The sequence below is a fragment of the Typopeltis vanoorti genome, chromosome 2 (genome assembly GCF_054136105.1).
Source record: "Typopeltis vanoorti isolate ZY-2024b chromosome 2, IOZ_Tvanoo_1.0, whole genome shotgun sequence".
In the NCBI taxonomy this organism is placed as follows: Eukaryota; Metazoa; Arthropoda; class Arachnida; order Uropygi; family Thelyphonidae; genus Typopeltis; species Typopeltis vanoorti.
This window is the reverse complement of record NC_143550.1, coordinates 102,138,256-102,159,876: the sequence shown is the minus strand read 5'-3', so window position 1 is coordinate 102,159,876 and position 21,621 is coordinate 102,138,256. Positions and strand designations below refer to the sequence as shown.

The following is a 21,621-nucleotide window of genomic DNA, read 5'->3' as shown; positions in this document are numbered from 1 at the left end:
TGCTTTCTATTAACTAAAATTTAATCATCATTTAGTGAAAAAGAGTTGAACTTCAGTTTGCAAAACGTGTCCAAAACGTGACTTGAAAGATATGTTGAACGCAAAAAAAGGGGAAAAATTGTTGTAAACATACCTAAGTATTTTGAATGTTTGTTTAGAAATATTCCATTATATAAGAACAATTCAACGAAGTATTTTGTATTTAAAATTGAATTCAAATTTGTGCTGTTATTTGTATTACTGAAATCGGGAATGTATGTGATATGAAAATTTTCCACTACAAGTATACCTACTTCGATGATATCTATTTGTAATTAGCGGTGTAAACGGGCTGATATAAATATTAAAAAGAAGGATAATAATCCATTTGCTTTACCAAAGAAACAACAACGGAAACTATAAAAGTTTAGAACGTGATTGCGAGATTAAAAAGTTGCATAAACTTCGACATAACTTCAGTATTTCACTTCTTTAAAAAAAAAAAAAACTTACTGAAGGGAAAAATTGAAGAACAAACTGAATCAAACCAAATAAAGCTTATCACGACCAGATTTTTATCTGACACATCAAAAACTCATGGGAATGTATAATAAGAATCTGTATTTAAGCGTGGTTAAATAAATAAAAATTGAATTAAAATAAACTAAATAAACAGATGTAAAATAAATAAGTATACGATGAGATACCAAGGAGGAAAGTTGTTGAAAATACTAAATCTGTATGGAAAATATACAAACTATATATTTCTCTGTATAAAGTTATGTTTATAGAGAAATATATAGTTTGTACGTAAGTTATAAATCAGCAATTGGAACTTATATATACGGAAGTACAAGAAGATAGCGGAATAGTAAATTGGGAGTAAAGCAGAGTTGTATACTGTTTCCACTGTTATTTACGATCTACAATATGGATCAGGATATTAAGGAATGTAGCATTAAACCTGATCAAATAAGAAATTAGCCTAATTGTTTTCTCTATGCAATGATTTTATCCTCCTAAATAAATCTGCTACAGTAAATCTTTAGCCAAACTGAAAAATTTGTTAGGAAATCAGCCATAAAAGGCTAAACTACGAAAATGGGCAGGAAAACAGACTTTTTCTGTTTAACTGAATTCGGAGTAGTAAATTTCTAGGACAAGCTACACATTTTAGCATTTCGGTACAGTTTTAAGTGCAGTTTGCAAATTAAGTGTGCAAATTGATAATTGAATATGTAGAGTTAGTAATAGAGGAAAGTCAATTGAATAAATGTATATGAAATAAGAGAGAAATCAGCCAGAAGAGACCAGATTACAAGACAGTATTCAGACCAGTTTTAATATATGGATTGAGAGTTGCGTTAGAAATAAAACAACTTATCAAAGATTGGAGACCACAGATATAAGTTCTGAGGAAAATCAGAGGAGCGAATAAATGGTCATCGGCAGAAACATTTTCAAAATCATCATCATCAACAACCATGGGTCCAATGCCCGTAGGTGTCTGCTGCTATCTTTATATGATTCTTCAATTGCATCCTGTTTTGTGCAAGATGACTCAATTTGTGTATAGAGTTTCCACACCATTTGACGATGTCATCGCCCCATTCTCTGTTTGGTCTTCCTTTTTGTGTTCTTTCCTCCAATCATTCCAAAAGCAACGTTTTTAATTTTCTCTCATCATTCATTCTACATATATGGCCAAATAGACGTAGTTTCCTTTTGATTATTTTCTTGATCAGGTTTTCTTTTGGGTGTATTCGTCTGTAGATTTCCTCATTGTTCACTTTCTGTATCCATCTTATTCTCAAGATCTTTCTATAGCACTTCCATTTTCAAAATAGGATATAAAAAAAAAGAACTTACCATTATTACTATTCAAAAAGTGCGAGCAGAGCTAATGCATGGTCGCTTAAAACAAAATGAGAGATGAAAGATTAACAAAGCAGACGTTTGAAGCAAAAATAGAAGAAACATGAACCAAAAGAAGCCAAGATGGTGGTAGATTGATGTTATAAGTGCTTTATAACATTAATAAAGAACCCTGACGAATAATAGAAAAATATGGGGGGTTCGGAATTAGTCACGGCGGAATGTTTCGTTGTGTGAGACTGCCTTAATATCTTATACATTCCATGAGGACATCCTCCAGAAAATGATGATGATGATGACGATCAAACATAAACCGCAAAGAGTGTCTATTTTTCTTTCGGTGTGTTTTTGATTAAGGTCACTAAACAGCACTGTTTTGGACTGACTGTTAATACTCGTTTTTATCAGGCAACTCAGAATGCAGATGTCTGAATTTTCCCTGTTTGATATTTATATGAGAAAAAAAAAAAAGCTAAAAGTTCGATTTTTTTTAAGGATAAACCGTGTTAACTGAAAGGATAATAATTATCCATTTATTGCACTTTGGATTTCGAAGCTAACTTCCAAATTTGATTTACGAAGTGCACTAAGTACTAAGTAACTTCATGAGTGGTTAAATGACAAACTCCGAAGAGTACTGATATTCACCTTTTTTTTATGCTTTTCAAGGTACCATCTGGCATCGTATGCCAGTTGATCCTTTGTTTCTGATTAGAGATGGGTGACGATCAAACATAAACCGCAAAGAGTGTCTATTTTTCTTTCGGTGTGTTTTTGATTAAGGTCACTAAACAGCACTGTTTTGGACTGACTGTTAATACTCGTTTTTATCAGGCAACTCAGAATGCAGATGTCTGAATTTTCCCTGTTTGATATTTATATGAGAAAAAAAAAAAAGCTAAAAGTTCGATTTTTTTTAAGGATAAACCGTGTTAACTGAAAGGATAATAATTATCCATTTATTGCACTTTGGATTTCGAAGCTAACTTCCAAATTTGATTTACGAAGTGCACTAAGTACTAAGTAACTTCATGAGTGGTTAAATGACAAACTCCGAAGAGTACTGATATTCACCTTTTTTTTATGCTTTTCAAGGTACCATCTGGCATCGTATGCCAGTTGATCCTTTGTTTCTGATTAGAGATGGGTGAGAGTCTAGAAAATATTCTAGCAGCTCATGTCTAGTAATTATATTATTTTCTGGATTATTTATATTCCCTTAGAAAAATATCCATATTCCGTAAGCAGACTATCGATCTTTTAAGTAACTCAGTATTAATATATATATATATATATATATATATATATATATATATATATGTGAGCCTTTACAAATGCTTGGAAAGGATATGTGATTGCGGGCCGGATGCTTCCTGAATTCGATAGTTTGATACTTGGATAAAATTGCAAAGGTATGCATGATAGTTTATGAATACCATTTCCCATTTTTCCTTGAGTGTTAGGCTGAGTTAGTGTCACGGCCAAATAACTTGGCTACTTTGAAATCTAATTAATGCACCTATAGGATTAATAATTGACATCCATAGCCTGTGTCACGCTGTTGCTTCTACCTCTTGGCTAGTTCGCAGAGTTTCGCAAATGGAAACCAGAGTTTCGCAAATCCCTCAAAGGGCTCAACAAGTCTCCTAAGGGACGGCAGAGGAACGGATGTATGTGTGTGTGGGGGGGGGGGGGGGAGGCCCATACGAATAAAAATAAATAAATAAAATAAACTTCTCCATGAACTTTGATGTTACTTTTAGTGATATGATCTAATTGCTAGTACATGGTTTGTCGTGTTCTAGCCCTCGGATACACTAATGTGCTATAAGTTGTGCAATCTCGTTGTGGGATCCGCAGAATAACGGTGTCATCCATCCATCCTCATTTGATATGTTGTATATTGATCTATAGCTAATAGAAAATTAAAGCAAGAACGTTGTTAGTTCTATAAATGCTAATTGTATTTATTTGGCAGTGTTTGTATTCTACGTACACACACACACGTCATGGTTGCTATATTTATTCTTTATATATATATATATATATATATATATTATTGAAAGCAAGCAGCGCATGATTTTTATGCTTGAGATATAAAAAATAAGAAAGCTGTAAAGTAATTTAAGAATATTTACTGTTGAAACTACAAGAATTTTATGGTTGATTTATTTATTTTATTTTGATATTCAGCGTAATGTGCGTTACTATCAACTGCGCAGGGTATAGTGATCAAAAAGCAAAATCCATTACCTAAATTAAGGTTAGAAGTTATATTGGAGAATTTTCTATCGAAAGAAATGCAGGAAACAAATTAACTGTGCTGTAGTTTCTTCAGCTACTCAAGTTTATGTCATCGCTTTAATCTTCGACTTGAAAACTGAAACGAGTTCCGTCTGCTGTTTGGGAAGCTTATCACTGTCATTACATCAGCATTACGTCCACGTCATCATTTTTCATCCCACTGCCAGCCGTAGACTACACAGAAGGCACGCACTCCGTTAAGTAAATACAGAGATCTTGGAAACTGGTTTACTTATGGCGTACCATCTTCAAGTTAAGAACATGCTTTTTTATCAACTGTCGTAGTTACTTTTCGCTTCTACCAACGGTACGATTGCAGTGCTACTTGCGAAAGCCATCACGTATACTTAAAATCCACTGTATAAGAAGTGGGAAGGAAGGGAAAGAACGAAAGAACAGGAATTCGATTCTTTCCTTGCGCTGATCGAAGATTTTCACTTTATTAAATCCCGTGTGAGTCGTATTAACGTTGCTTTCTCTAAGAGTTGCTGTTGCCTATGGTCACAAAGAAAAGAATCCAAAGAATACATGTTTGCACAGTACCATCAAGTGGCTACTAAAGTAACCATAGTTACTTTGTTTGTTTTCTTACATCTTTGTTAACACCATTGTTACAATTCTGCTGTGGTGTCTCGTCACGTTTGGCTAATATGTTTTGTAAACAGTTTCGGATTTTCCAAATATTGCGTGCCCTTCGGGTATATGAACGATAAAAAATATCTTGTTTGCTAACTCACAATATCTTGAGAAATATGTGAGATGGTCTAATTGTGCGATAAGTGTTCAAGAAAGACTTATTGGAACTGCTTAACAGAAAATCAATGAAATTAAAAAACTTAAAATACATATTTATTACGCAAATAAATATCGCAATGCTTCGTGAAAAGCGAGACGAAATTTATTTCAATGGCGTAGTATAGCCATTAGGGTTGTTATTGGTGTTGGCAAATTCCAAGAGCACTTCTGTAAAAACTAATTTGTTTTTTCGGAGGATTCTGGAAATGATCCATCCATGAAAATGAAATAAATGCAATAACATATGCTAAATGATTTTCATCTCCCTGAGTAACATGTAACCAGAAGCGTCGTGAGACTTCCAGAGAAGGAATCTCGAATGGTTTAATTTTTAGCATGCTTATGGTATTAGTGGGTTATAAAATATTCAGCCTTTTGTGGACTGGATTGACTTGCAAAAATAAAATAAAATAGATAAATAAATGATAGCGCTGTTTTCATATTCTTTATCCTTCCCTCTGAATTCTGTCGCCTATATAATGTATCCTATATAATGGACTACTGTTATAAAGGACTGGTTCCCCCCCCCCCTCTCTCTTTTTTTTTTTCTTTTTTTGGTAATATTTTCTGTAATTCTGAAAATGGTTCAAGAATTTATTCTGAGACCAACATAAATGTCTTTATATCAACTTTTGCTTCCGAATCAAAATATATCTCGAACAAAATAATTTTGACTTATTAGGTACGAAAAAAAAGTTAGTGTAAACTATTGATGATGAAAGATTTCAGCGAAAAGAAATTTACACCTTCAACACATTTTTTTTTTTTTTTTTAATAAGCAGGGTGGTGGTCTTACACAGAATGATGAAAATCATCTATCATGGACTGGTTTAACCCTTCCACGGATGGGTTTGACGTGTAAGAAATAAAATAGACTAGGAGAAATGCATCTAGAGTAGATTAATTCCTAAAGAATATGGAGGAGAGCAATCCTACTCGCGATATAGTTTCCAATGCTTGAACAAAGCAAAAAGAAAAGAACTGTCTTTACACGTTACTTTTATTTGGAGAGAGAGAGAGAGAGAGATGGAGCTCTCTCACGAGCTTATAATCTGCTGTATGACGTATCGAGGACATCTTTAAAGACGCCGTTAAGTTCGTATATGCACTTTATACAGTACTTATTCTGACACGTAGCGGCAACGTAAAATTAAGGCAGGTTTTTTTTTTTATGTTATTCAGCATGAAAATGAATGATAGTGAGCAGGTCGATGAAGAAGAGCTGGATCCGAGTTATGTACCTTTGCCTGAAGTGGTACTTAGGTATCGAGTACATTCTCATATGCACCCTCCCCCGTCCCCGTCTTGCGCGTGAAGGCACGCACTCCAAGTTAGACAATACTTTTTTCTTTTTAAATTGTTTATTTCTTTATTTGTTATAATCACCTGTCATGTTTACTTTTGATTCAATCAAATGTACGTGATACTGCATGTACTAATTACTAATATTTCTGTTTACCTAAATTCATTATGGTAAGAACTTTAATAAGTAGTTCTATCGGCATTACATGCAGAATAAATAAAAATAAATTAAATATATATATGTATATATATTTGATTTATATTTGTTGGGGGGGGGGGGGGCAACGCGCATGCATAATCCCTTTTCCACTTTGTGTTGGTCACCAGCTCTTTCATCCACACACACACACACACAACACACACAATAATAATAATAATAATAAACCTGAACAGTCATTTTTGTGAATCATCTCGATTGATCCACCTAACATGTTAATATATATATATTGATAATTAACAGTTAAGAAATTGTTAATTGTATAACTACTCTAACAACTCGGTGGCTATTTTCTTAAAGTCAAACTTCCTTAACTCCTCAAATCCGTGTCATATGAAATATTCATTTATTTTTCAAATAAATGAATACTTCATATGACACGGATTTGAGGGGTAAAACTCCTCTGCTCAGACTAACGAAGTTATGCACATTCTTCCTTATTTGCCCTATATTCACACAGAACAGGGATAAATTTCTGATTTCTGTGTGAAAAACCTGAATATCTTAGTGGACTGCTGTGGTCTTTATGCCTGAGTAGTACCTTATTGTGGGCTAAATTAAATGAAAATATTCTGGATTTTGGTGTCTTTAATTTAGAATCGCTGACTAGAACAGAAACGCAGCAGAATGAAATCGACGTGCGAACGTGTCTTTTCTTTGATTATTTCTTTGAATAGCAGTCAGTGTCGATTGAGCACTTTTAATGCGACAATCATGTTAAAAAGTCGATTAAAACAAGCAATTTTTAAGAACTATAAACAGCAGATCATTGCCACTCCTATTGATATCGAATAATGCAGCACTAGGCAAAATATGTTAGAAAGTCCCTCCAGTTATTGACCGGATTCATTTTTGTCAGTAAATAAATAAATAAATTAATTAAAATAAAATCTTCAAAGAAAGTCATTAATTCAACATAATCCCGTCATTTGATCATGTCTCAAAATGAATATTTAGCCGTTAGCGAATTCTCTCTCTCTCTCTCATACGTTTCGCATAACTGCAGCACAATCTTCTGTGTATACATATTGGCTTTCATAAGCGTATTCTAATTTGTGAATTAAATTCATTGTACTGCCATGAGCACATATTAGCATCTTGCTACATTGTAAAGTTCATAGGGCATTATGCCTAACAAACAACGGTGTAGATAATATGTATATAGATAAGTGATGACTATTGTAATTAAGGAACGTTCATTTGAATACACTGACAATTCGGAGAAAGTCAAAACAAACCGGACCAAAATGCATAATTATTGTAATTCTAATTATGCAGGCCTTGTGATCTGATGTTGACAAGTTTATTTACATTATTAAAAATAACAACAATAAGGTATTACGTGTGGAGATTTGGTGTTGATTGGCAGTTAAATTAACCAACATATAATAGGATTCGTATCAACTGGAACATAGCAACTATTTATAGGGAATGTTCTTTCCTTTTCTTTGTTTTTTTTTCGAAATATTTTATACGTTTTTAATCTTTAATGTATATTATATTAGAAAATGTAATAACTGAGTATTGTTTAAGTTGAGTAGTTAATGTAAGAAATAGGTGGGGAAAATTTCCAAAAAGTGATTCAATATCGCCCGCGTGTTGCCTTGTGCTGATATATTAATTTTTCGTTCACTTCGCTGAGTTTTTAGTGATGCAAATAAATGACAGGATAATGCTAGATTAATACACTAATTAACTCGGGCAAGCAAATTCGCTGTGCTATTAAACTTAGCTTATGAAGAGTTCAGATCAGGAAACTTTATTGGTGATTGTTATTGCCGAATTGAGATGGGTCATTAATCTGGAAGTTCTAAAAATAATAGATTTGTTTGAATTAAAAAAAAAAAAAGAAGTTCAAATTTGACAGTCTGGTTTGAATAAGATCTTTATTCTAAGGCTACTGCTCAGAAAAGTTTCAGCAGAAATGTTTGTGTGTGCGCGCGCGTATGTGTGTGTGCGTATATATATATATATATATATATATATATATTAGGTTGCATTCTGACTTGTTGTTTATTAGAAGTATCTTATTAAAACTATTTATTTCTTGCCTTTCCTTGTAAAAGTGAATGTCATTGTAAACAAGAGTCAATTGTAGTATGTTATCATACATCCACGGTGTCCTGACGCAGCAAAAGCAATAACACAGTCCTCTAGTTTAGTAATATTGCATAAAATACGAATCATAAGAACGGTCTTGTGTCCTTTTCAAGATTAGTTCCTACTGACTGATAGTTACTAAACTGTATACAGGGTGATCAAAATTAAAGTATCACTGTTTAAGGCATTGTGGAGCGCCACCCAGAGATCTAAATGCTGCAGAATTTTGCAAGGATTACATTGTGATATCTGAGAAAAAATGGAGTTCTAAAATCCATCACCGGGGGGGGGGGGGGATGTATGGCGTTCCGAATGTAGATGTAGTGAGTTTTCTTTCTGTGTAAGAAGAAGAAGAAAAGCGACATAAGCATAAATAACACATTTTTATTCACTTTCATTATGCATTCACGAGGCTGTTCTGTTCAATGTGCTGCCTTTCCCGGGATGCCACAAACTTCGAATCCTTTGTACAGTGTGTTCAACGATAGAACGCAGCTGGTTGGGGCTGGTGTTATGCACATGCTGCGTTATGCTGTCTTTCAGCACTGGCAAGTTATCAGGATGATCCTGATAAACCCTGTCTTCGAGAAATCCCCAGAACGAGAAAACACATGGGGGGGGGGGTCAGATCAAGTGAACGAGACGGCCATGCAGTGGAATACACACGGCTGGAGGTTCTTCTCGAAGAACCTCCTGCGCGGATCGATCGATATGTGGAGGAGCCCATCCCGCATGAAAATGACTGAATCCATGCACAGGAGCTGCGGTAGCTGTGGCACAAAAAAAATGTTTATCATATGGCGATACCTCTCAACAATAACTGAGCAGGTCACAGGACCCGACTGGCGAATGTCTTTAAAGAAGAATGGTCCAATGATAAACGAAGTGCAAACCCGCACCAGACACTAACTGTAGGTGAATGCAAAGGAAATTGTTGGACGGCATGCGGGTTTTGCGTAGCCCATACCCGGCAATTATGGGTATTCACATCTCCTTTCAGGTGAAAGTGAGCCTTATCTCCCCAATAGAATCATCATGGCCACACAGCGTCCAACTGTACTCGAGACAGGAATGTTAAATCGAATGTCAATCGATTTTGAAAGTCCTGCCGGTGCAACTCCTGTGTCAGGTTTATCTTGAATGAGTAGAAATGCAGAATTTTCTGCAGCATTTGCTGAACTGTTGTGTAAGGCACATCCATTTGTCTTGATACAGCATGTGCACTGCAGAAACCAACGCTGTTATTCATTGTCTGTTCGACAACGGTAGTAACAACTTCATTCAACGATCCCGTTTCTTCAGAATCACTGATCATTCGTCGCAGAGCACTTGGTGATAGTGGACCTTGTCGATAGTTGTTCAGGAAACGAAAGTCGTGGAGTGCAACATCATTGCAGTTGTGTAGGTAGTACAGTTTCACGAGCAAAAACCGTTGGGGAAAGGTTAGTGCCATCACTTTGGACGGTATTAACAACCAGAATGCAGGGAAAAATCCCATGTCCATCTTTTTAAACTCTCTTGGCACCTGTTGAGTTGCATGATATGCAAATTCCATTCATTTGGTTTACAACGTCCCTGTTGTAAAGTTTATCAGCATTTAGATCACTAGATGGCGCTCCACAAGGCCTTAAACAGGAATAGCTTAATTGGATCACCCTGTACTTTGATTAATCGATTGTTGATGAAGTCCGTTACACTGTTACCTATGTAATTCATAGTGCGAATGAACGATATTAGTCAGCACTTTTAAAGTGCACTTATAAGCTGAAGTATTTCGCTTGGGAGTGCATTGGTATTTTATGAAACAGTTGAGAATTGAATACCTGACTTGCAAGACTCGTTGCCTGCATGCAATCTCCAGCACACAGATGCCCGTCTGCCGTCATTAACCCTGCGGAGGTCGCATGTATCTGAGAGATACATTCATACTAGTATGTGCTAAAATGCGATAAAAAAAAACGCTGCAAATATCATACACGATGGTTTATTTATTTTCAGTTACAACCTAGAAATTATTGAACAAAGAAAGAAAAATAGCAACTAAACCAATACTATACTGACATCGGAGTTGCGGTATATCTCAGATACAATTTACTATCAAATATCACTTCCATTTTCGCATTCGACTCTATCATTCTCATCACCGGACTAGAGTAACAAAATCGCTGAATCTCTTCAACATCTGATGGATTATCCTGTCGATATATTTTTCCAGCCATTTTCCAATACTATACTGCCATCGGAGATTGCGATATCTCTCAGATACAATTTACTATGAAATATCACACAACTTTACATAACATGAGTTAAACCAAAACTGACCGCATAAACAGTGTGGAATATTATTATTATTATTATTATTATTATTATTATTATTATTATTATTATTATTATTATTATTATTATTATGTGACACCTCCAGGGAGTCCACAGACTCATCGAGGGAGAGTGTGCTAACAGCATCGAACGATTAATCCCTTCCAACTACTAACCGCGCTCAAACTTGCTTAACTTTTTGCGTGAGCCATTAATAGCAGAGGCTCTACCAATCGACCAACCTTTGCTGGAAGTGACTCGTAATATATGCATGCGCAGCTACTCATGACCCCCGAGCTATACGCTGGCTATGTGTAAGAGTATTTATATTAAACAATCTGTTTGTATCTGTCAGATCAGCCGCGACCTCCGCAGGGTTAAGTAATTGGAAAATGTAATAACAGTAATAATTATAGCTTACTCAATGAGAGTGGGCATTACAAAAAAAAAAAAAAGTGCAAAGTTATTTTCGAAAGCTCCAAGACTTAATCCAGTTTTGGATTGCCAATTCTCTCACTATAAACGTACTGGATCGAATGACATGGTATGGCTAAAATAATTTTACCTCTTTAAACTTAATTTTATGCGAAAGCAAAATTCTGCAGAGTTAAAAACCTTACTAGCTCTGTATAAGAGCGGCTAACTCACCTTTCAATTAAAAATCCTTATAAATATTCTTAGCATTCTAGGAAGGATTTGAATCCGCTCTTGTCTTATCAATTAAAGGTTTTGTGTAGTTTTTTCAGCTGCGCTATATTTATTATAGGAAACATTTTTTATATATTTATTTGCATGTGATCGAGTATCGCATTACGATCCTTCTTCTTCTTCTTTTTTTTTTTGTGAAGTTTTTTTGTAGTGTTTCAGGAAAGTCTGTTAATGTTAATTAATGTCTTTTACTTAAAACTTCGCACGTAGAATATCAAAGTTCATTTAGTGAAGTTATGTTGAAGAAGCTAATGAAAACATTACTACGTGTTATTCCTGGCTTAAGCAAACAAGTAAATTCACTCTGTCAGTCACAAGAGCAAACAAAGAACACACACTGAAAAGAAAAGAAACGGAACCCCTTTAGAACAATTCATCAACCAAGGAGGAGCTTTAGCAGATGAACACCGTAACAATTTCGAAGCGCTGGTGAATTAGTGTCAATGACTCTCTCCCTGAGCTTTTACTTCTTTATATGTAGGGATTATATTCCTCCGTGTAAACACTCGAGGCTTATGCTTTTAACTCTGTGAATGATTATGCTACTGATTTTACGATCCTAATAATTAAATGCCAATTATAATTTTAGGATAATATTATCCATATTACATTGTAACTTAACGTTTTATTAATTGTTATTATCCATCAATTAATTATATTTGTGCAGGAAGAAATAAATGATCTAATTTGCGCTCTTGTTGTTTTGTTGTTAATATGCTATGAGCGATTATGCGGTATTGGAATGGCTGGAATGCAACAGATTTATTTAGTGTAGTATGTTCTTTCTTTATAGGGACGAGGTTATCTTGTATTTCTAAGCTTGGAATTGTCCTTGTCACGTCTATCCGATAATTTGCTATATTGTTTGATTGCCAATTAATATATATATATATATATATATATATAAAATAAGCTTATGCAGAAGACGAAGATATATTTATATAAATATTGCAATGGCAGTATTGTGCTAATTTACTAAATATATCATCATCATCATCATGCGTATTAAGGATTTAGGCCTAGCATGGCCTGTTCCGGCCTCAGACGTCATCGTTGAATCGTTTAAGAGGACGTCCTGGTTTTCTTTTTCCTAATGGCTTGCACTTTAAGGCTTGTTTTGGTAATGGTAATCTTTCTGTTTTCATTCTTTGAACGTGTTCCATCCATTTGTGTTTATATTTTTTAATTTTTTCTATTACTGGTTCTTGGTTTAATTCTTTCATAATATCTTCGTTTCTTTTGTGATCAAATAGGGTATACTTTGCAGTTTTTCTCATAAACTTCATTTCTGCTGTTGTTAATCTTTGTTTGTCTTTTTGTTTTATTGTCCAGATTTCGCTTCCATACATTAAGATTGGTAGGGCTAATGTATTGTATACTTTTAGCCTGGTTTGTTTTTGAACTAGGTTTGGTTTAAATATAGAGTTAATTACACCTGTTATTTTTAAATATTTTGCAATTTTTACGTTTATATCTTTTTCATTTTCATATGTGATCATACATCATAGGTAGTTAAATGAATTCACCTGTTCTGATCCAGCAAGAACTATTTTAGTTCTTGCTGGATCTTGTCCTTTAAAGGCCATAGTTTTTGATTTTTCCGTTGATATTATCATATCATACCATACCATTATCATACCATATCATTATCATACCATAATCTTTGGATATCTCATTTAGATCTAAAATAGCTTTCTGTAAGTTATCTTCAGAATTTGTAATTATTATTTGGTTGTCGGCAAAGAGGAGAGTGTTGAAGTTCACTGTAGGAGAAAGTTTAATTCCTTGATGTAAATTTTTATTCCATTTTATTATTATTTCATTTAAGTAGATATTAAAAAAGAGTTGCTGAGAGGAGACATCCCTGTCCGACCCCTTGGTTTATCTCTCTCGTATATGATAGCTCGTGATTTAATCTTATTTGTATTTGATTATTTTCATATATACTTGTGATAGCTTTTAGGATATTATTTGGTATTTGTCTTTCTTTTAATATGTTAAATAATATGTTTCTTTTAACTTTGTCAAATGCTTTTTCAAAGTCAATAAATGCAGTATATGTTTCTAAATTATATTCTCTTCTTTTCTCTATTATTAATTTTAGGCAAAAGGCCGGGTCTATACATGATCGTCCTTTTCTAAATCCATTCTGTACTTCTAGAATAAAGTTTTCGGAATATTTCATTAGTTTGTTATTTAAGATTCTGCTATATATTTTGTAACAGGAATTTAGTATACTGATACCTATATAGTTTTTAGGATCATCTCTATTACCTTTCTTAAAGATAGGAATCACAATTGCTTTTTTCCATTCTATTGGGGGGATACCAGTTGAGTAAATTTTATTTAAAAATAATATAGCATGTATTTGTAAATTAGCAGTATCCTTTTAAACATGCGTTAAGACTTAATTACGCTGTATTGCAAGGTATATTATTTTAATATAAACTTAGGTCTCTCCCGAAGTGTGATTTCCTGTAGCCTCAGAATAATCTGGTTACTACTGAAATACGAATGATGAAAAGAAAAATAATCACCTAGCTTGACACAAGCTTTATAAATGCGCCTACTGCTGAGCTATAAACTTTGTCCTTCAGGTACAGCAGACCCTTCGTTTATGTATAACACATCTTTCTGATAACTGCATTGACGAGATTCTCTTGCTTCGATACTTTTCTTTCTTCATATACGTTTGTACTTTGTATTGGTTTCAGTTGTCCTATTTTGATTGCTTATCTGTCAGTATACGTCGTATACAAAGTAATTTTCTGACATAAAAAGATTTCGCCCTCCTGAAACTCCCTTTTCTCCTTTTTTCATCTTTCTTCATTGACAGAATACGTTTGCTATTCAATCTTATTCTGTATAATAACTCTCCATCTGGTATCCGCATTGAATGTATTTATTCTTTTTTAACTTTACATCGTGTCACCTTTCGCTGCGCTGTTGCCTATTTTTAAAAATAAGAAACTTCTTCCAGAGAGATTTTGTTACTTGAAAAAATATGTAGAATAGTTAGTTACATGCGGTAATAACTTTCTACACCTTCTTGCTTTCTGATTAAATGACAGTTTGTATAGTGAGAGTAGCTGATGTCATTTAATAGAAAAAAAAAGTTAATGAATATAGGAGATCCAGCTATTATCTGATGATGATGATGATAATAATAATAATAATAATAATAATAATAATAATAATAATAATAATAATAATAATAATAATAATAATAGACAATTTATCTCATTTAAGCAACACTACTACATTTTCTTATAAGTAGTTCAGCATAGATTATAATTAATGAATATTATAATTTGCATACGTGATGCAAAATAATATAAAATATTGTTGATGTATTGTTACTTACAACTACGTGTTAATTTATAATTGGCAAATATTTACACAGTTCGTAAATAATCATAGTATTAATTAACCGTAATAATTTACAGTTATTACATGTTGCAGTTTAACTTATTCAAATAGTATATCGCAGGGCTGTGTGGCCCTGTGGAATTCGCGTTTGTATCCATAGCATTATATTCATTTTCTGATGAATGTGCATTTTTGGTAGAGATCTTACTATACGGGTTATTTACATTTATACACTTAACATATTACAATATCAGTTCTTTTTCGAAGAGTTCAATATCGATTACTATTTGGATAATAGTAATGTTTATAACAACGATAATAATAATAGACCTCCCGAAGAAAGATTGCTCTGAGTTCAATTCTAGTCGCCCACTAGAGGAACTTTTTCTAACCCTTTCTTCGATCGGCTCTTGAGTTGGTAGATCTCTGGCATGGTCAAGCGAGTTTTTTCCTCCTGGAAACTCGGGTTTTTCGTCCCGTGAACTCAAGAAAATCGAACTTAGAACATAATTTCAGACAACATATATGTCGCATTTAGGGTTAGGGACCACGAGATGACGGCATTTGTCTGCCTCTCTTCGCCGAATCCATTTAAAAAATAGTGATGGTCTTGGGCCAGTTGGCTAAAGGTAGAGATCGAACTGTCCCCCTTAGTTCAATCGCATTAAAACGACCTCGCGTACTTTTCTTTTATATATTTTCTGATGAATGTACATTTTTTATAGCGATATCACTATACAGGTTATTTACATTTATACAGTTGACATATTACAATATCAGTTCTTTTTCGAAGAGTTCAATATCGATTACTATGTGGATAATAGTAATGTTTATAACAACAATAATAGTAGTAGTTATATGAATAAGTAAATTAATATTGGGGTGGTCTAATCCTGTCGACTTCAAAGATGGGGTTAGTTTTAATCAAGAGAGATAGTGCTAATGCACTATATATATATCAACATATAGTTTTTATCAAGAGAGATAGTGCTAATGCACTATATATATATATATATATATCAACATATAGTTTTTATCAAGAGAGATAGTGCTAATGCACTATATATATATCAACATATAGTTTTTATCAAGAGAGATAGTGCTAATGCACTATATATATATCAACATATAGTTTTTATCAAGAGAGATAGTACTAATGCACTATATATATATCAACATATATAGTGCATGCTAATGCACTATAACAACAACGTTACTGGCTTGCTGGGTGAAGCATAAAATGCTTTTTATTTTCCCCTTTATCTGTGTGGAGAAGCTTGATGGGGGAGGTTGTGAGACTTATGCTCGCACTTTGTCAATATGGAGTTAGCTCTGTTCTGCTGAAAGCAGGATTGCCTTGGGTCTTTTGTGTTTTTGATAGTCATGTTCACTATAACTGGAAGCTTGTCTGATTAGTGGATTAGGATGAGAATGTGCCTTGCTGAAGAACTTTTCGGCATGGTCATGAAGGAGAAAACGGATGTCAGGGGTTCCGGTTTCTCTGTGGATCTGCGTGTTTCTGACGAACCACGTCAGAAACACGCAGGGTCTAAGATCATCTGCAGGCATTTGTTTTGTATCCTCTGTAGTTTCTGGATGTTAGATTTGGATGTGTGACTCCATGCCAGGGATGCATATGTGATTACAGGTCGAATTACCATCTTGTATAATAACAGCTTGTTGCTTTTATCCAATTTGCTGTTGCGATTGATCAGGGGATAGAGTTGGGCTATGGTTCTGGATGTCTTTGTGCCTATGAGCTTGATATGGCTGTTGAAATTTAGCTTTTTGTCTAGCTGTACTCCAAGGTATTTGGCTTCTGTCTGCCATGGTATCTTTTTTCCGAAAAGTTCAATATCATCTTGGATGAAGGCTTTGCGTCTGGTGAAGAGTATAGCTGAGCTTTTGACGGGGTTTACTTGTATCCTCCAGTTGGAGAACCATTTCTCTAGCTTTGTGATAGTATCCTGAAGACGACTGATGGCCAGGTGTGGGCGGAGAGATCTTGTCATTATGGCTGTGTCGTCTGCATATAGGGCTGTGATGGTAGTCCTCAGGTTCTGTGGAATGTCAGCCACGTAGATTGCGAAAAGTAAAGGAGCCAAAAGAGATCCCTGAGGTACTCCTGCCAGGATTTTGCGCCTAGTTGAGATGGTGCCATTTATTTTTATCTGCATGGATCTGTCAGTGAGGTATGATTTTATTAGATGGGTAAGGTTTGTTGGTATGTTGGCCTGAATGAGTTTATAGAGTAATCCTTGATGCCATACCTTATCAAAGGCCTTGGCAATATCCAGAAAAACTGCAGCTGTGTGAAGGTTCCAGTTGTATCCTTGAGTGATATGCTCCACTATTCTGTGTATTTGTTGCACTGTGCTGTGCATACGGCGGAAGCCGAATTGTTCGTTTGGGATTATTCCTAATTGGTCTGATTTTTCTTGTAGTCTTGAAAGGATAATTTTTTCAGCAATCTTTCCCAGGTTGGAGAGTAGGCTTATTGGACGGTAGCTTTGCGGGAGTTGCGGATTGTTTCCTGGCTTTTTGATTGGTATGATGTCTGCTGTTTTCCATGCAGAGGGGAAGTGTTGTATCCTCAATATTGCATTGGTTATGTTAACCAGGTGCATAATAGCCTTTCTAGGAAGTAATTTGATGATTCTGTTAGTAATTCCATCTGGCCCCGGAGCTTTTTTGTTGTTTAGATGTTTTATGATGTTGGTTATTTCAACTGGAGTAGTGGGAGTGATGCTGGCTGGTTTGTCTTCGGACTGATTTAAGGTACGCTTGACCTGCTGGTGGACTTTATATATGTGGGTGATGTTTATATTATCATATGACGGGCTGCATTGTTTTTCTAGGTTTTCTGCTATTGCTTCTGCTTTTTCTTTATCCGTGTGCGCCGTTCCTTGAGCAGTTTGCATGGGCGGTAGGGGATTGTGTTTAGTGCGCAGAATCTTTAGAAATTTCCATATTGTGTGATCTTCTGGGTTGAGTGATGATAATTTATTGTCCCAATCCTGGTTCCTGTGGAGTTGAAGTGCTTTTCTGACTTGGTTGTTCAACTTGTTCAGAGTTTTCTTGTCCTGTGGGGCTCTTGTGTTGTGGTATCTTTTCCTGGCTTTGTTTTTTGTTCTGATGAGGTCCATTATGTTTTCTGGGAGCCGACCGGATGGGTGGTTGGTTGCGGTTTTGGTGACTGTTTCTAGTGCTTTTTTAATTTGGCTTGTTAAATTGCTTATTGCTTCATCTATGTCTTCTTTTTTGTGGATGATTGGTACAGGACCAATGTATTCTGGTAGGATTTTAGCTAGCCTATCCCACGATATGAAGGTGTGCTGGTGGACTAGTTGATCTTGCGTGCCAAGTTTGATCAGTATTGGGTTGTGGTCGGATGATAGTTCATTGAGCGTCTCTAGTTTGTATTGATAACTGATGTTTCTAAGGATAGCTATGTCAAGTACATCTGATCTGCCATGCGGGCTGTAATGAGTGTGCTCAGTGGGTCCTGCTATCACAACTGAGTTAAGTGTTGAATAGTTGTGTAGTATGCGACCACTTCTGTTGTTGGTGGTGCTGAACCATGCTGTGTGTTTGGCGTTCAAGTCACCTACTATGATGGTGGTGTCTGTGGTGCCGAGGACTGCATCCAGGTCTGTTGTCAGTAGAGGATTACTTGGTGAGTTGTAGGCAGCAAATATCTTGAGGCTTCCAGCATTGTTTGTGTGGACTTGTATTCCTGTGGTTTCCAGGTTTGTAGTCTGTGGGTTGGATATGGCATTGTGGTGGAGGTATGGTTTGATGTAGATGGCAGTGCCTCCCCCTCTGGAGCTGAGTCTATCCGTTCGGTATATTGTGTATCCTCTCACTTTTGGGTTGTTGGCAGGTCTTAGGTGGGTCTCGTTGATCAGCATTATGTCCGGATTGTGTCTTTGTGCGAATTCCTGTAGTTCTAATGTTTTGTTGGTGAGGCCATTGGCATTCCAGGCTGCAATTAGAAGCGAGTTAGGTTTTACTTTTGTTTTATTCATAGTTGAGTGCTGTGAGTATGGAATGGGTTCCTTGCAGGAATCTCTTTGTGGAGGATGGAGTTGGGTTTGTTCTTCTGAATTCCTGGAGCATAGTGGCTAGCGAAGAAGTCAGTATTGCTGTGATGTTGGAGCCTATTTGATTGCTTTGTATTGTGTCCTTTGGGCGGGCTGCTTCAGCATAGGTCTTGGTGGAAGGTTGAGCCCTTTCCTGACTTTTATGGCTTGGGTTTTGATGGTTTGATGACTGTGCAGCAGAGATGCTTTGATTGGTGGTCCAGATAGGGGGAGGTTGGACGGGTCTTGTAGTTCCGTGATTTCTGGGATGGTGGCTGCATCCTATATAGTTTGCTGGGTGGGGACCTCCACAGTTGGCACATTTGGCTAGTGTGGTTCTTGCTTTTGTGCATGTAATGGTTTGATGCTTCTCGCCACATTTCAGGCATCTGAACTCGGCTTTACAGAGTCTTTGGGCATGGCCAAACTTTTGGCAACGATGGCATTGCCCTGCTGATGCCCTTTTCCTGAGTGGCTCTGTTGATATTTTAAGTCCACAGACTGCAGTTATGTCATAAATTTGTCTTTGAGTGTTCTGTATCTCAACCAATACTAATGGCATTGGTTGTTTATCGGATCTGTACATCCGGCTGACTTTGATAGGTGATAGGCCCTGCTGGGTAAGGTCAGCCGCGATCTCCTCGGAGGTAATGCCTTCTGTGACACCTCGCAGTACAACCTTTAGATTTCTTTCGCTGCTTAGTGCGAAGGTGTGGTACTGTAGTTTGTTGTTATCCATCATTTTTGTTATTCCTCTGTAGTCTGTCACTGTTGTTGGTTGAATTTTTACACCTTCGTCGGTGTTTTTGGCCCAGGAGTATCCAATTTGATGTTCTCTTAGGTTTCTTGCAACTGTGGTCCATTTTTCCTTTTCACGGAGAATTACCGGAGGGACCTTTTCCCTTTTTTCCGGGACTGTTTGTGAGGTAGTTTCGTTTTCCACATGATCTTCCTCGATTCGCCGTCTCTTGCCCGTCTGTTCTCCTGTGAAGACCGTCTGACTGGGGCCCTCGGGCAGGGAGATGGATGTGTCATTGATCTCTTCCACTTCTCCGTCCATATCATCGGATTCTTCCGGTTGTGTGTACAGGTTTAGGAAACCTGGCCATTCAGTGTCAAATTTTTTAAGCAGTAATTTAAACAATTTTAATGCTTGTTCTTTGTTTAGATGCTCTAGCAGATCAGTAATATTATCCATGTCTGCTTTATTTGTTGTTATATCTAGTAGGTAGTGATTGGAATATTGCTTATGATCGCAATTAGAAATCCCGCAGGTCTTGAGACCTGCCAGCAGAAATTTTGTAGAGAATATTGCAGATGGAAAGGATTGCCAGCAATATCGAGCGATTAACTAAATGTACAAATCAATAGCATATGAAATTTCAGAAAATGAAGAACGCTTACCTCTATATATATCATACAATTCACCATCAAAAATACACAACACGAAACACTAACACGCGAGACGCCATCTTTACTAACCATTCAATCACACTCTAATGCACTATATATGTTATTTGTTGCTTTTTTGTGGATGGAATGTAGAATTTTGGGTGGTGTCGTTGCTGTGATTCATGAAGTGTATGGAGGTGTTCTGCTATACTAACTGTGTTGATAGAGCTTCTACAGTTAGTGTTTTAGTATTCTGCAACTGTATATGTTTTAAATATTGTGGCAAGTTTTAAGTGGCGTGGATATGAGATGCTCGCTCACAGGTACACCATGTGAGTTGCTATAGCGCCTAGTTGTGCAGAGTTGTTGTGAGTAGTGTTATCCGATGTGTGTGTCTCTGATGTTACGATAGCTGTTGCTGAAGTAATTTCTTAGTAACAGTATATAGCATTTGTGATTTTTAATGCTCGTTGGACTTTAAGTATCACCGTGAGACATTTGGATATTGGCTGGTGTGTATATTAGGTCTCCAGAGCATTTTGAATCAATTTTACAATGTAATTTTTTTCTAATTTGATTAGTTAACTGTTTACGTAGAATGTTATGCAGTACCTAAGTATTAGTTCCCGAATACCGTAATATATGAGGTTTCTATTATTATGATTATTATTTACGTTAGATGGAATCGTGCTTTGCATGGAAGAGTTTTACTACAACAATGCGTAGTTTAGTATGTAGGTATTATATATGTTTTGTCCATTAAAGTTGCTAGTCTATAAAGAGTCAGGTATTTAGCATGTGTTATGGGTATGAATTCGGGGAAATAACGGCTGTTGCTACTGTTATTAATGCAGTGGTATATGTGTGACACGAGTGGTGCAGGTGCATGATTCTTGGGTTCTGTATAATTAATATCTGAGTTTTGGTGCTGTTCATTATTATTATGTAACACCTCCAAGGAGTCCAAAGACTCATCGAGGGAGGGCACCTACTCTACAACCCTCTGTCTCCACCACTCAATTCATCAACTACAGCGAATCGCAACTACCATCATCATATGTTGGATATGCTAACCACCCGGCCAACCAGGCCGGTTAGCATATCCGCTATAACTGAATTATAACTGAATTTTGGTAGAAGTAAGTTATTTCGTTTGGGTTCTGTGCTTTGGAGAGCGCGGTG

At 35.9% G+C, this 21,621-nt stretch overlaps 1 protein-coding gene across 1 annotated transcript in view; it reads left to right on the top strand.

Moving 5' to 3' along the window:
* The window catches only part of LOC150109299 (protein turtle-like), a 486,901-nt gene that overhangs the window by 246,269 nt on the left and 219,011 nt on the right, over positions 1–21,621 (top strand). The window lies entirely within an intron of this gene.